Below are 14,109 nucleotides of genomic sequence, written 5' to 3'. Positions count from 1 at the left end.
AGTTGCTTCTTTTAAGCCATAGCTTAGGCAGTGTTGATTTGTTTGTTTGTTTGGTTTGGTTTTGGTTTTTAAGACCATGTCTTCTTAGTCTGGGCATATAGTTGTATGCCACCATATCCTGCTCCTCAGGCTTTTATACGGTGTCCTACCCCAGCTTTTGTAGATTTTCTATTTTTATGTGGAACATTGTTTCTGTTCCCCGAAGAAGCCAAACTCCCACTGCCACTGCCTGCTTCTGCCCCATGGGTTCCTGGCTTCAGCAATGCTGTCTCCATATTCCCATCGCTACCTAAAGGGTGCGTATAGTACGTTTTCAGTCAGCTGTACCTTCTTTACTTGAGACATTTTAAAATATAATTGTTTCTGGGCATGGTGGCACATATCTTTAATCCCAGCACTTAGTTTGATTTCAGCCTGGTCTACAGAGAGAGTTCCAGGACAGCCAGGGCCACAGAGAAACCCTGTTCTGAAAAAACAAACAAAGAAAGAAAAGAAAAGAAAAAACTATAGTTGTTGTTTGGGAAATTTTACTGTGCAATCTTGACTGGAAGCCTGTATAATCTTTCAGATCCACATCTGAAAACCAGAAGCAGTCCCTATCTCTTAGTACTATGAAAGCATGTACATACACACAGTTATACATTTTTATAACAGTGCTTATTGTGTTGTACATACACATACATACAATGAATACAATGATACCTCTTATATTTTCTTTTTCTCTCTCATTTTCCCCCCTCAAGGTTTCTCTGTATAGCCTTGGCTGTCCTGGACTCACTTTTTAGATCAGGGTGTCCTCAAACTCACAGGCTCTGTCTCCTGAGTGCTGGGATTACAGGCGTGTGCCACTGTGCTGCCCCATATATTTTCAAGTGGGTTCTGTAGTTCCTTATTGGTTTTCTGTTTAGATGGCTGTATAGTAACTCCAAAATACTCATTCATTGATATTCATAGTTTCCGCCAGCATGTCTGAGATTTATGGCATGCTTTGACACATTTGGGTGACACAGTTAAGTTTAATTTTAGTTTATACCCTAGCAATCTTAAATTAGACACTTGCCATGATAAATTGCAAATTTTAAAAGTATAACTACCAATTTGCCTTATTCTTGTATTTACAGTAGTATTTTACGAAATAAGTAACTGATAATCTTTTAAACTATGTTGCCCGTCTCCCATTGACGTAACTGAAATTTGTACAGATGTCACAGAAAATCATTATAAAAGTTATAATGGAATGAATTAGGAGAAAGGCACAGGAGAGTGTGCGTGAAACAGGGTAGGAGGTGTGGTACCTTGGACATACCTTGGACATACCACAGCTTAGCCAACCATGGTTGTTACTGAAAAACAAACAGGAGCAATGAAAACTTCCCCTTGAATTCAGAAGCTTTTATTTTATTATGTTGATAGACATGATTTGAGACCCATGGTGTCAGGAGGTAGCTTAGGCTGAGCTGGAACTCACTGTGCTTCCCAGCTGGCTTGATCCTTCACCTCTGAGTAAGCCAAGGGCTGAGGTACAGGTATGCACAACAATGGCTGGAATGAAAGGTTTTTTTTTTTTTGCATTATCAGATATATCAGTTAAGTTGCCTATTCTTTTTTCCTAAATGTATGGGTTTGAATGAGGAGGGGTGAATCTTTTAATCTATTATCTAGTACTGATGAATCTATTATCTAGAGCTGATGAATTATCCTGCTTCCTTATTCCTTCAGCTGAGATAATAAGACATCAGGCTCTTGGCTTTATTTTTGTTTTATGCTGTAAGCTGTATGTGCATATAAGTGCTTTGGAACCATGAGGGTGTTTGTATCAAGTCAGAAATACAGGATAATACTTTTTAGAAGTTGAAGATAATCGGTCAGTCATGAACAAAAACTACTTCAGTATGCTGCCTTATATATTCATTCTTAGAAAAATATGAACCGCAAGTGTTTCTCAGAGGGGAATGACTTTGTAAGAGGCACTTTGGGGTTAGAGAGATGGCCTAGCTGTTTAGAACACTTTGTCTGTCGTATTTGTGTGTGTATTAAATGTGAAGGTCAGAGGTCAGCTTGGGTTGACCTCTGTTCGTAAAGAGCCATCCACCTTGTGTGTGAGACAGGGATCTCAAACATAAGATCTCACTAGGATCTGGAGCTTACCAGGCAGGCTAGTGTAGCCCGGCTTTACTGCTTTGTGGATTCTTTCTTCCACCCTTTTCCACCCCTTTTCTTCTTCCCTTTCAGCCCCCTAACACTAGATATGAGAGAAAAAGGATAGAGAGGAAAAGAAAGAGATCCCTGAATAAAATCGGGTCAGAAAGGGGTTACATTATCATTAGACTGCTTCCTGCTGATTACAGGTGGGTGTCAAGCTCCTTTGGGACAAATTTGATCTTTACTGCCAGGACATCTAAGTCCTTGTTGTTCTTGTTGTTTCTTCTTTGTGCATGACTACTTAACAAACAGAAACCAACAGCCAATAACCCACCACACCACTCGGGCCCCTAGCATTTATATGTCCTTTGAAAAGTCCTCAGAATCCCAAATGTCACACAACTGCAGGAACTATCTGCAGCTGGCAAAACCATGCCTCTGCTGGAGCATGAGGCAGATCATAGTCAGCTGTTGTGAAGCAGCCCCATCTCCCCCCGACCTGGGATTAAAACAAAAACATTCTTACAATATTTTTGTGTCAAAAATTCCAAAATTGTCACTCTAGGCTAGGCTGCTGGCCAGTGAGTCCCAGGAGGTAGAATATGCCTGTCTCCGCCTGCTTAGCACTGGGATTGTAGGCATGCACTAGCATGCTTGGCCTTTTACGTGGGTCTTAGGCATTGCAGTTGAGCTCAGCGCCTCATCTTAGTGTGGCATCCATTTCTCTGAGCTAGCTCCCCAACCTGTTTTCTTTGTTTTTTAGACAGGGTCTCTCTCTACATAGCCCTGGCTGTTTTGGAATTCATTATGTAGACCAGGCTGGCTTTGAACTCAGAGTGCTTGGCCTGCCTCTGCCTCCTGAGTTCTGGGATTAAAGGCATGCATCCCCACTGCCTCAGCTGTTTTATTTATTTTTTAAAGGCAAGAGATTGTATTTTAAAAGTGGCCCTGGCACTGAAGATGGTACTAGCTTTAAAATTTTACTTATTTTGAGAAAAAACTGACACATACAAGACAATCTGTCATGTTTCAAAACAGATGAAAGCTTTTACAGTCCTTTTGCCACTAGCACATTCATTGTATAGAATGATAAGTTTCTTTTTATCTGTGTTGTCGTACTGGAAAACACAGTGAAGACACGTAGTCTCCGAAACAACACAGCATCAAAAATCGGGGGGCTTAATGCCCTTCTCTGTGATGTAATAGTTCTGTGACCTTGACTTTTGGAGATTGCATTTCATATAAAGAACATGAATAGTGAGTTTTTCTTGTTTGATTACTGTATTAAATGTAAACAGAATACTGTGTAAACTGTTAACATCTTTGAATATAACTTTATTTTACACGTATGTAATTTAACAAAATTAGCAATGTCTTCAAATTTTTCACTGCATAGGTAAAAAGACTGCTAGCTTTTGATTTGATGTGTTTTCTTTGTTTTTCATTTTTTGAGACAGTTTCTTCCTAGCTTTCCTGGAACCCAGCCTGGCCTTGAACTCAGAGATCTGCTTGTCTCTGCCTCCCGAGTGCTGGGATCAAAGGCGTGCACCACCACTGCCCGGCTTATATTACTTTCTTTAACAATTAATTTATGTATGTATGTTTATGTGTGCACATATGTGTATTTCTGTACAGGAGTGCTCATGCTTGTGGAAGATGGGTCCGCGATGTATGTGTCGTCTTCTGTCACTCTTTTGTATTTTGAGACAAGATCTTTTAGTCACCCTGGAGCTTACCAATTTGGCAACACTAGCTGGTCAGCAAGCTCCAGCGGCCATCTTCTCTCTGTTCCAGCCAGCACTTGGGTTACAGGCCTCCCTCCCAGCTTTTTAAAGTGTGCATGGCAGGGATCCAAACTCAGTTCCTCATGCTTGCATTGCAGGCATTGGAGTGACTATCCTTAAGTTTTATCTACCCTAATATCTTTTTCACTGTATAAGGATTTATGCTTGTCAGAGTTAAAATTTATAAGGGTTTTTATTATCACATTTAGGTTCATGGTGTCATGAAAACAAGCCTAGTCTGGAGGTCACAATGAGACCTCAGTTTTCCCAAGGCCTTTATTTTGTTGTTGTTGTTTTGACAGAATCGATGTAGACCAGGCTGACCATGCATGACTCAGGATCTCCCTACCTCTACTGTCTCCGTGGTGGGATTATATGTCTGGCATGAGCCTAATTTGTAATGGAGACAGTACTGCTAGTATTAGACCTTTGAGGGGCTGATTTTTGCCGCTGTAATGATTAGGATAGCTTTGGTATTAGGGTAAGCTTTGGCATTCAGTGGGCAGGAAGGAACCAGAAACCTCAGACACCATGTAAGGTCTGATGCAACTATGTGTGAGTTTTTATCTTAAACATTCCTGCAGGTTTTATTTAGTGAAAATCTGTTTATACTCACTTGATTAGGATCTCAATTTTTTAAAATATTTAAACACAAAGGGATTCTTAAACATGATTTTAATAACACTGAATTTTCTGAGAATGCAACTACTGAGCAAACTGAGGACAACCTGTTCCTTGTTTTGTTAAGGGCTTTACAAGAGTTGTTTGCTTCTTAGGAAATCTTATTCTCAATGGCCTGTTTTGATTGTCCCATTAACTCATTTGTCTTACTCTGCAATTTTAGCTATCGTGTATACTCATGGCACTTTGATATACAAGTGAAAGTGTTTATTTCCTTAATAATGCAAACACTAGATGATTATACTTGAGCACTTACATATTAAAATTGAGATGGCGATTACTTTCCATTTCTTCTTATGTGATATTAGGTGTTATATCCATTTTTCATTGTTTTGCAATGAAGTCTCACCATGCTTCCTTCCCAAGTTCATGATCTTCAGGCTTCCTGCTGCACCTTTCATGGCACCTGGGAAGCACAGGCGCATGCCATTGCGCCTTATGTTAATCCTTAAAAATTGAGGATGGGAGGCTGGAGAGATGAAGGCTCAGCAGCTACGAGCATATACAGCTCTTGCAGAGGATCCAGTTTGGTTTCCAACACCATGTAGCTCACAGGCACAGGCAACCCCCGCGCCAGGGGCATTCCATGCCTCTGTCCTCTGCAGGCACCTGTTCTCAACATGCACATGCTCCCACACAGACATACACCATTCACATAAAAATAAAACTTCAGCAAGGTGGTGCAAGCCTTTAATCCCAGCAGGAGGCAGAGGCAGGCAGGTATAGGAGTGATACAGACCAAGTGCCAGGACAGCTAGGGCTACACAGAGAAAACCTTGTCTTGAAAAAAAATAAGAAATGAACAAATAAGTAAAAGTTAAAAATAATGCAGACAGATGGATTTTCTGCTTGTATAATATTTCTGCTTTATGCCCTTGGTAGGAGAAACATGTACTAAACTGTATTTTTATAGTCATAGTGCAGTCTAGGTTACCTTTTGAAAAAGGAGTAAGAGATCCTCCTGCATTAATAAGAGCCTGTCCATTTTCCTCCTTCCCTTTCCTTCCCTCTCATTTCTTTTTCCTACTTGTTTACTATATTAACAAAAATATGGCATGTATATAGAAGTAATAAAGCATAAATAAAAGTGTATACTCTCTATGAACCTGTCTGTTGCCCAGCTTAAACAACAGTGCTAGTGAATTTGGTATATTTCTCCTGATTTCCACTCAACCACTAGAGGTGAAGGTATTCAGAATTGTATTTTAGTTTTTGTTCATCAACCCCTTTTTCCTTCAGAAAATTTATTTAATTTTGTAGTTAAAAAAAAAAAAAAGAGTGCATCTGTGCACTTAAGTGCAGGTGACTGTGGAGGCCAGAAGAGGCTGCCAGATACCTTGGAGACTTAGTTATAGATGGCTGTGTGTCCTGAGATGTTGGTGTTGGAAACTGGACTTGAGTCCTCTGAAAGAGCACATCATACTTGTAAACACTGAGCCATCTCTCCAGCCTCTCTTTTTGCTGTTTTTATAGTATATATACTCACATATTTTTGTTTGCTTTGCTCTAGTCAGTATTGTTTTTAAGATTCTTTTATATTGGGCTAGAAGTATATCTCTGTTGGGAGAATGCATTCTTGAAACTCTGGGTTCAATCCCCAGTACTATATAAACTGGGTAGAGGAGCACAGACCTATGATCCCAGCACTCAAAAGGAAGAGGCAGGATGATCAGGAATTCAAGGTCATCTTTGACTACATGGTGAATTGGAGGCTAGCCTGGTACGTGAGACCTTGTTTCAAAAAAGTTTTTTTAAGTCTATATGATATATGTAGCTGTAGTTATTTTTTTCAGAGAGATGCATTGTCTAACTACTTCAGTTTATTCTCCTAAAAGTGGAATTTTAAAAATATTTGGTTGTTATTACATACTTTTCTTATGTCTCAGGGGAACATGGACACAAATTTATCTTCTGCAGTACATTTTAAACAGTATTTTTTGAGACAGGATTGTCTATATAGTACTAGGCTGCCCTCAGACTTGTGACTTTCTTTTCTTGGCTGTCTGAAATCCACTGTAGTAAGTTGAATTATAAGTTGTAAATATTTTTGACTGATTTCTTTTCTCATAGAGTTATAAGAAACTGTAAATCATTCATTCATGCACGTAGAATGCACTGGTTTTTTTTCTATTTCTTCTTCTTCCATGACTCCTCTCATGTGACTGTCTAATTTTTAAAAAGCTGTTACAGTTGATTTTATTAGTTGAAGGTAGATGTCCTGATACTCTTTGAAGAGAGAGCATTGAATTAGCATTCCTTTCCTTTGTAGGGTGTTAGAGGGCAGCACCCCAGAGAGGGCATGCCAGAGTAGGCTGGAGCATTGCTCCCGTGCCTCTAACTCACTGTGTAGTCAAGGTTACCTTGAATTTCTGATTCACCAGTCCTTACCTTTGCTTTTTCTCTTTCTTTTGTTTTTGTTTTTCTGAGACTCACATTTTCTCTGTGCAGCTTGGCTGTCCTGGAACTCACAGAGATCCACCTGCCCCTGCCCCCAGAGTGCTGGGATTAAAGGTCTGTGCTACCACGCCCCTACTCCTCACTTAAACACCAGGTGTGTATGTGATGCTGGGGCTTGAACCCAGGGCTACCTGCATGCTAGCTAAGCACTCATCCCTGCCTCTGGTGCCTGGTTTTTTTTAATGTAAAATTTTCCATACTTGGCTTTTTATGGATAGCTAAATATTAGGGCTCTTACTTCCTCATTCTAGGTTAATTTTAGGTATGTAGGATGTGGTAGATGGGAAATATTTGTTTGTTCTAATTTTTTTGTATTTGTCTTAAAGGCTCAAAGTGGTTATTTTGATTGGTAATTTTGTGGTACCAGTTGCTTTGCCCTTTTCTAGTATCTAAATAAAATACTCGTTTATGTACACTTTTTGTGTTCCTGCTCTCTCCTTTTTCCCTCCCTCCACTTTCACAGGTGGTGGTCAAGCACTCTGACGTTACCTGTCTCCTGTTAATACTTTTCCTTTCCTTTCCTTTTGTGGATGTGCTTAGGATCTGAATTCAGATCTCATGTAGACACTTTACTGACTGGGCCATTTGTCCAGACCCTCTACATAATTTGACTGGTTCTATTTTCATTTTGAAAATAAATTAAGTTTCTGGAGTTAGGACATTTATAATTTATTTTTTAGTAAAAGAAAATTGTGAGGTTTATGCAATCTTAGCTAAAGGTCTTCTTTATATGTATATGTGTGTTCATGAGTGTACATGTAGGTGTGTGCAGATGCATGTGGCCATCAGAGGTTGATTCTAGGTGTCGTTCCACCTTATTTCTTTAATTTTTTTGTTTTGTTTTTTGAGGCAGGGTTTCTCTGTGTAGCCCTGTCTGTCCTGGACTCATTTTGTTGAGTCCAGGCTGGCCTCAAACTCACAGAGATCCACCTGCCTCTGCCTCCCAGAGTGCTGGGATTACAGACGCTCATCAGCATGCTGGGCTTTTCCACCTTCATTTTTGAGACGGGAACTCTCTCAGTACCTACCTACTACAGAGTGATTCTAATTTAAGTCATAGACTGAGGTCACTCTTCTCTCTGCTATTTCTAGAACGGACCTACCAGGAATTTAAGCAGTCTTGGTGTCCACTTAACTTTTAGAGAGTTAAAAGACTGTTGTTTTTTGAGGTAAGGTCTCACTGTAGTTTAGACTGGCTGTGTGACCCATGTAGGCTTGAGACTGTTGGGCCTACTGGCTCAGCTCTGTGAGTACTAGGATTAAAGGTGTGTGCCAGCACACCTAGGTCTTGGAGGAGTGTAAAAAATTTTACAGTGGAGCTTTTAATACATGGGAGATTTTGGCAAGCCGAATCTTAGAGCCAACAGTCACTGATTAGTTGTGTCCTAAGAATCCACATTGCCAGTATCTTCCAGTTAATTTCTGCTACTATGATAAAATCATCTGACTCCCCCAAAACAAACAAACAAACAAACAAACAACACCATAAAGTGTGTTTTAGACCACAGCTCCAGGTTACAGCCTATCATAGCAGGAAAGCCGAAGCTACAGAAATTTGAAACAGCTGGTCAAATCCACCATCAAGCATGGAGCCAAATAAATGTGCGCATGCTTGACAGGGTTCAGCTTGCTCTCCCTTCTCATTCAGACCATGAAATGTGCCATCCAGCTTCAGGGTGGGTTTTCCCACATCTATTAACTTAGTTATGAAAATCTCTCATAGGTATGAGCTCAGGCCAGTTTAAGCTAAACTGTTTCTTGTTGAGGCCACTTTCCCACGTGCTTTTACATTGTGTTAAGTTGATTAAAACTAACCACACAGTGTTTCTGATTGTGATTTTGCAAATTTAGATTTTTTCCCTTTTAATACTGTTTTTAGGAGTAATCCACTTTTGTATTTTCTTTTAAATATAACATCAAACCTATTCTAATCCTAAAATGCCAGATATTTTGTGTGTGTGTGTGTGTGTGTGTGTGTGTTTGCATGTGTATACATGTGCATGCATGTGAGCATGTGTGTCTTTTGAGACAGGGCCTCCAGCATTTGGTCCTCCTTGAATTGTCTGAGCTCTGGGATTTCAGGCCTGTTTCACTCTGCCTGGCTTTCACTCTCCTTGACTAGTGTTGGGATAGTAACTTTTTTTGAAAATAGCTACAAAAGAGCAGAGAGGCTTTATTTATTTTGCTGTTACGGAAGCAGAGAGATGGAAAATGTTGTCCAGAAGAATGTGAGATTTATCCTAGAACTCTAAATGACTACTTTTGGTATTAAGTTTGGTTAAATACATGCCAGGTATTTTCACTTGTAATGTGTTTTCTTATATGTCTGAAAAGCAATTGTCAACCTATTGCCATTTCTCTGTGTTTTGCTACTATTTGGTCTCTTTTATAATGCATCCATTAAAATTGAAAGTAAAATATCAAAAACATTACAGTCTGTTCAAGAATTAGGTCAATGAAAAAATGAACTGAAACACATTGTTGGCTAAAACTGATTTGCAAATTACATCTGAAGTTGCTTTGGTAGTGCATCTATTGGAATGAAATTCAGCTGTTGTTTTTCTGGGTTTTTTTTGTTTTTTTTTTTTTTTTTTTTTTTAATCTACTCTCATTATCTGAGAGTAGATTGCTGTGCTAAACAAGTTAATGCTGTTTGTTCAACTTTTAAGGCCATAAAAGCCCTTCCTATTTACCTCCCCAAACACAAGGTAATAAAAGAGAGCTGGGACACAGTGCAGTGGTAGGTCCTAGATTCAGTTCTCAGTACCCAAAAGGGTTGCAGAGTGGAGAAAATTACAAATGAACCCATCATCATCATCATTGGTATTTTGCAGAACTGGGGAACAAACCCAGGGCTTTGTAGATGCCAGACAAATGCTCCACCGCTGAATTCGAGTGTAGGTTTAGTGCTCGGTGCCACCTTACAGGGTCTTTGAAGGGCAAGGGCTGCGCTGTGTATTTCTGTTTACCCTGGGCTAAAAAAGAAAACCTTTTTGTTCTGTTAGCAAAGTTATTTGTAACAAATGTTTCAATTTTCCATAAAATCTGAATTTTATAAGCAAAGTCAGTTTTTTCAAAAAAGGACTTAGAGTCAGGTATCCTGATTTGTTTTATTTATTTTCTTAAGATCAAACAACTGATTTTTTAAAATTGAAAATAGGTTTTTTTTCATACAATATATTGATTAGTTTCCCCTCCCCCAAACCTTCCTAGATCCTTTCCACCTACCCAAATCCATACCCTTTCTTGTTCTCTGTCATTAGGAAAAAAATAGACATCTAGAAAATAAATAAATAAAAACAACCTTAGCCCCATAGTTTAGTAATTTTGTGACCTTGAAACTTTCACTGTACCTCAGTTTTCCTAGTTGCAAAATAACAATATTAATAACTCATTTTATGAGCCATTAGGATTAAATGACAACAAACAAACATTGCCTAGGAGAAACTGGCAACTAGTACTCAATAAACTTTAGCTGCTGCCAATCTTTTTATTCAGAAATAGCACCCTTATATCATTTATTGTGAATTTGTATTGTGTTTGTTTGTTTGGTTGGTTGGTTTTTTTTTGAGACAGTTTTTGTTTTGTGTGTGTGTGTGTGTGTGTGTGTGTGTGTAGCATTGGCTGTACTAGAACTAGCTCTGTAGACCAGGCTGGCCTGGAACTCAGAGCTCCTCCTGCCTCTGCCTCCGGAATGCTGGGATTAAAGGTGTGTGCCACCACTGCCAGGCTTGTATTGCTTCTTAAAACAGGCATATTTTTATTCCAGTATTTGGCTAATTAGACTATACACTAGAATTTACTGTTAAGTAAAAAAAGCCCTAAGAATGTTTTACTTTCAGATTCTTTACTGGCTAGTGTTTTGTCAACTTGAAACCAGCCGGAGTTGTTTGAGAAGCGGGAACCTCAGTAGAGAAAATCTTTCCACCAGATTGCCCTGTGAGCAAGCCTGTGCACAGCGCATTTTCTTGATTAATGACTGATGTGGGAGCGTCCAGCCTAATACAGGTGGTGCCACCCTGGGTCAGTGTTCCTGTATGGTATAAGACATGGTATTGAACAAGCCATGGGAAGCAAGCCTCGTGTTCCTTCATAAACTCTGCTTCAATTCCTGTCTCCCCATTCCTGCCTTGAGTTCTTGCCCTCACTTTCTCAGATGGTTTCTACAGGCCGAAGTTGGTTTTTGGTCATGGTGTCTTATCACAGCAATAGAAATTCTAAGATAGGAATCATAACTTCTGTTGTTTTGTTTTGAGACAAGGTCTCCTGTAGCCTAGGCTGGCTTTGAATTACTATGGAGTTGAGGATGACTTTGAACTTGTGAATCTCCTGCCTCCATCTCCATTGTGCTGGGATTATAGGCATGCAGCATTTTGGTTTTCTTTTTGTTGTTGTTTTAAAACAGGTTCTCACTCTAGCTCAGGCTGGCTTATAACATGCTATGATGTCCAGACTAGCTGTCCCCCAGTGCCTGGGTATGGTATCTCACGCCTATAATCACAGCAATGGAGACTGTGTTTGACTCTGTCACACATTTAGAAAAAACAAGTACTATGTTGTCTGTCATACTATAATAAAAAAAGAATCTATGTTGTCTGTCATACTATAATAAAAAAAGAATCTAACCTCAAAAAAAAAAAAAAACAGGAAAGGCAATCTCATATTAAGCACAGTTATACATATTGTCTTCTCATGCCTGGCACCTGTTTAAGACTGGATTTCAGTAATTGCTAATTTAATCTCCCCTTTTAGAGACAGGACTTTGCCTAGGGGTCTATAGAGCTCTTACAGCAGAGTAGAATAACAACTGAGTCTAGGCCCAGATCCCCCAAGTTGTGATCATATCCCCTCAGTCTACCACATGAGAATTTGTGTTATAAAGAATCAGGCACAGGGAATCCATGACTTAATTAGGATCAGTAGTAGCTCTTGAGATAGAGGTGGGGGCTGGAGAGATGGCTCAGTGTTTAAGAGCACTGCCTGCTCTTCCAGAGGACCTGGGTTCAATTCCCAGCACCCACATGGCATACAATTGTCTGTAACTCCAGTTCCAGGGATCCGATACCCTCACACAGACATATGCAGGCAAAACACCAGTGCAAATAAAATAAGTTAATAAATTATAAAAAAAATAAAAAAAAAAAAAGAAGATAGAGGTGGAGCCGGGTACGACAAGCACACCTTTAATCCTAGTACTTGAAGCACAAGTTTTATACTGGCCTAGTTCATAGGGAGACTAGCTTCAGAAAAAAAAGTAAAGCTCGAACTTGAACCTATAGCACCCACTTCTGTTTTTGTATAATCTGACCCCATTTTTAGTGGAACTTGTTTTCTGTGTACCTTAAGAGACTTGTTAGTTTTCTTTCATCCTATACAGTTTTATCTGTCTATCGCATGTATGCACGTGTGTGCACGCCCTTGATAGGAGGTGTTCATATAGAAGACAGTGGAAAACTTTATGGAGAATTGATTCGAATTCTACTGTGGATTCCAGGGATTAAACTCAGTCAGTCACCAGGCTTGCACTTTTGCCACTGAGCCATCTTGCCAGCTGCCTTTTTAGTTTATAGAGGTAGATTATAAGGGATTGAAATTGAAAAGAGGTATCTACATTTAGAATTTCCTTTCCTTGCAATTTTCAGATTTTGGAGCCTAAGGAACATTTTTCAGGGGAGACTGCCAGTCCAGCCACTTTGTCAACCAAGATCTTGATACATAGCCACAGACTGGAACACTGGTGGGCCACAGTCCTCAGATACCTTCTTAAGACAGGTAGGTGAATGACAGTGGGGAATGGAAAAGTGGCCTATTAATATCATTCCAGCAGTTGCTGGAAAAGTCCTTCATTCCTGGTTGTTCTAAATTTTATTTTATGTGTATGGATGTTTTGCCTGCATGTATGTCTGTGTTCCCTGTATGTCTGTGTACCATATACATGCCTGGTGCCTGAGAAGGCCAGAAGAGTGTAATGGATCTCCTGGAACTGGAGTTACAGATTATTTTGAGCTACCATGTGGGTGTTGGGAATCATACCTGAATTTGGAAGAGCAGCCAAGTATTCTCAGTAGCCGGACCATCTCTCTAGCACCCTTCCTGCTTTCGGTTAGATTAACTAGTTACTGTCGTTAATTTTTTAACCCTTTTTCTGGGTAAAAATGAAACACCCCAAATCTTAGGTAGTGGGTAATACATTTTCTTTATTATAAAATATTTGTCAAGATACTAGTGGTAAAACTTAGGGTAATTTTGTTTCCTTCTTTTGCATTTTCAAGTTGTGTTTATGAACTCGTGTGACAATTATTGATTTTATTACAAATTACTGTATATTTAGTAGCTCTTAAAGCATTATCTGTTTATTTTGTTTTGAGATAGGGTCTTACTCTGTAGCCCTGACTGGCCTACAATTTGCTCTGTGGTCCATTATGGCCTTAAACTCACATAGCGTTTCACTCACTGCCTCTGCCTCTTGAGTGCTGGGATAATGGGTGTGTGTCACTAAGGCATGTCTGTTTTGCTTACATATCTGCAATTTGATTAAGATTCTTGTTGGGTTTGCTTGTCTTCATTAACGTGGTTTGAAGTGGGGTAACTAGGAGTGTGACTAGGAGTTAAGAACTGGAATCATTTGAATGCTTGCTCACTCCTGTGTCTGGTGGTGAATGCTGACTTGGCTGAGTCCTCAGCCTGGGCTGGTAGCCAGAACACCTACACTACACTTCTCCTTGTGACTGCTTGGCTTTCTCACAGTGTGGTTACAAGATTTAAGAAAGAACATCCCAAGAGAGGAGGGTGAAGGCACATGACTTTCTTGACTTAGCTTGGAAGTCAGATAGTATTACTTCATTCTGTTTTTGAGAAGTTATAAAAGTCCATGTAAGTTAGTGGCCAAAACACCCACCTCTTGAAGGTAGGACTGTCAGCATCATATTGTAAGAGCATTTCAAAAGGAGTCAGTTGCTCTAGTCACCTTTTGAGGATCTGATGTTAGAGTTTATATTTGAAGGTTATATTATTTAGTGTGTGGAGTGTGCAAGTGCCCCAGCAC

The 14,109-nt window shown here is 39.6% G+C and overlaps 1 protein-coding gene across 8 annotated transcripts in view; it reads left to right on the top strand.

Moving 5' to 3' along the window:
- Positions 1-14,109, top strand: part of Numb (NUMB endocytic adaptor protein) — a 107,721-nt gene that overhangs the window by 19,151 nt on the left and 74,461 nt on the right. For 6 of the 8 annotated variants that reach the window (XM_021653576.2, XM_060387829.1, XM_021653593.2 and 3 more), the window contains exon 2: positions 12,707-12,836. The exons of 1 other annotated variant lie outside the window; for it this stretch is intronic. The gene's annotated coding sequence lies outside the window, so the exon portion shown is untranslated. Of the gene's footprint in view, positions 1-12,700; positions 12,837-14,109 lie in introns of those variants that run through there. One more of the 8 variants, XM_060387834.1, reaches the window with a different exon arrangement.

The sequence above is a fragment of the Meriones unguiculatus genome, chromosome 7 (genome assembly GCF_030254825.1).
Source record: "Meriones unguiculatus strain TT.TT164.6M chromosome 7, Bangor_MerUng_6.1, whole genome shotgun sequence".
NCBI lineage: Eukaryota > Metazoa > Chordata > Mammalia > Rodentia > Muridae > Meriones > Meriones unguiculatus.
The sequence above is the reverse complement of the archived record's forward strand: the minus strand, read 5'-3'. Positions and strand labels throughout refer to the sequence as shown.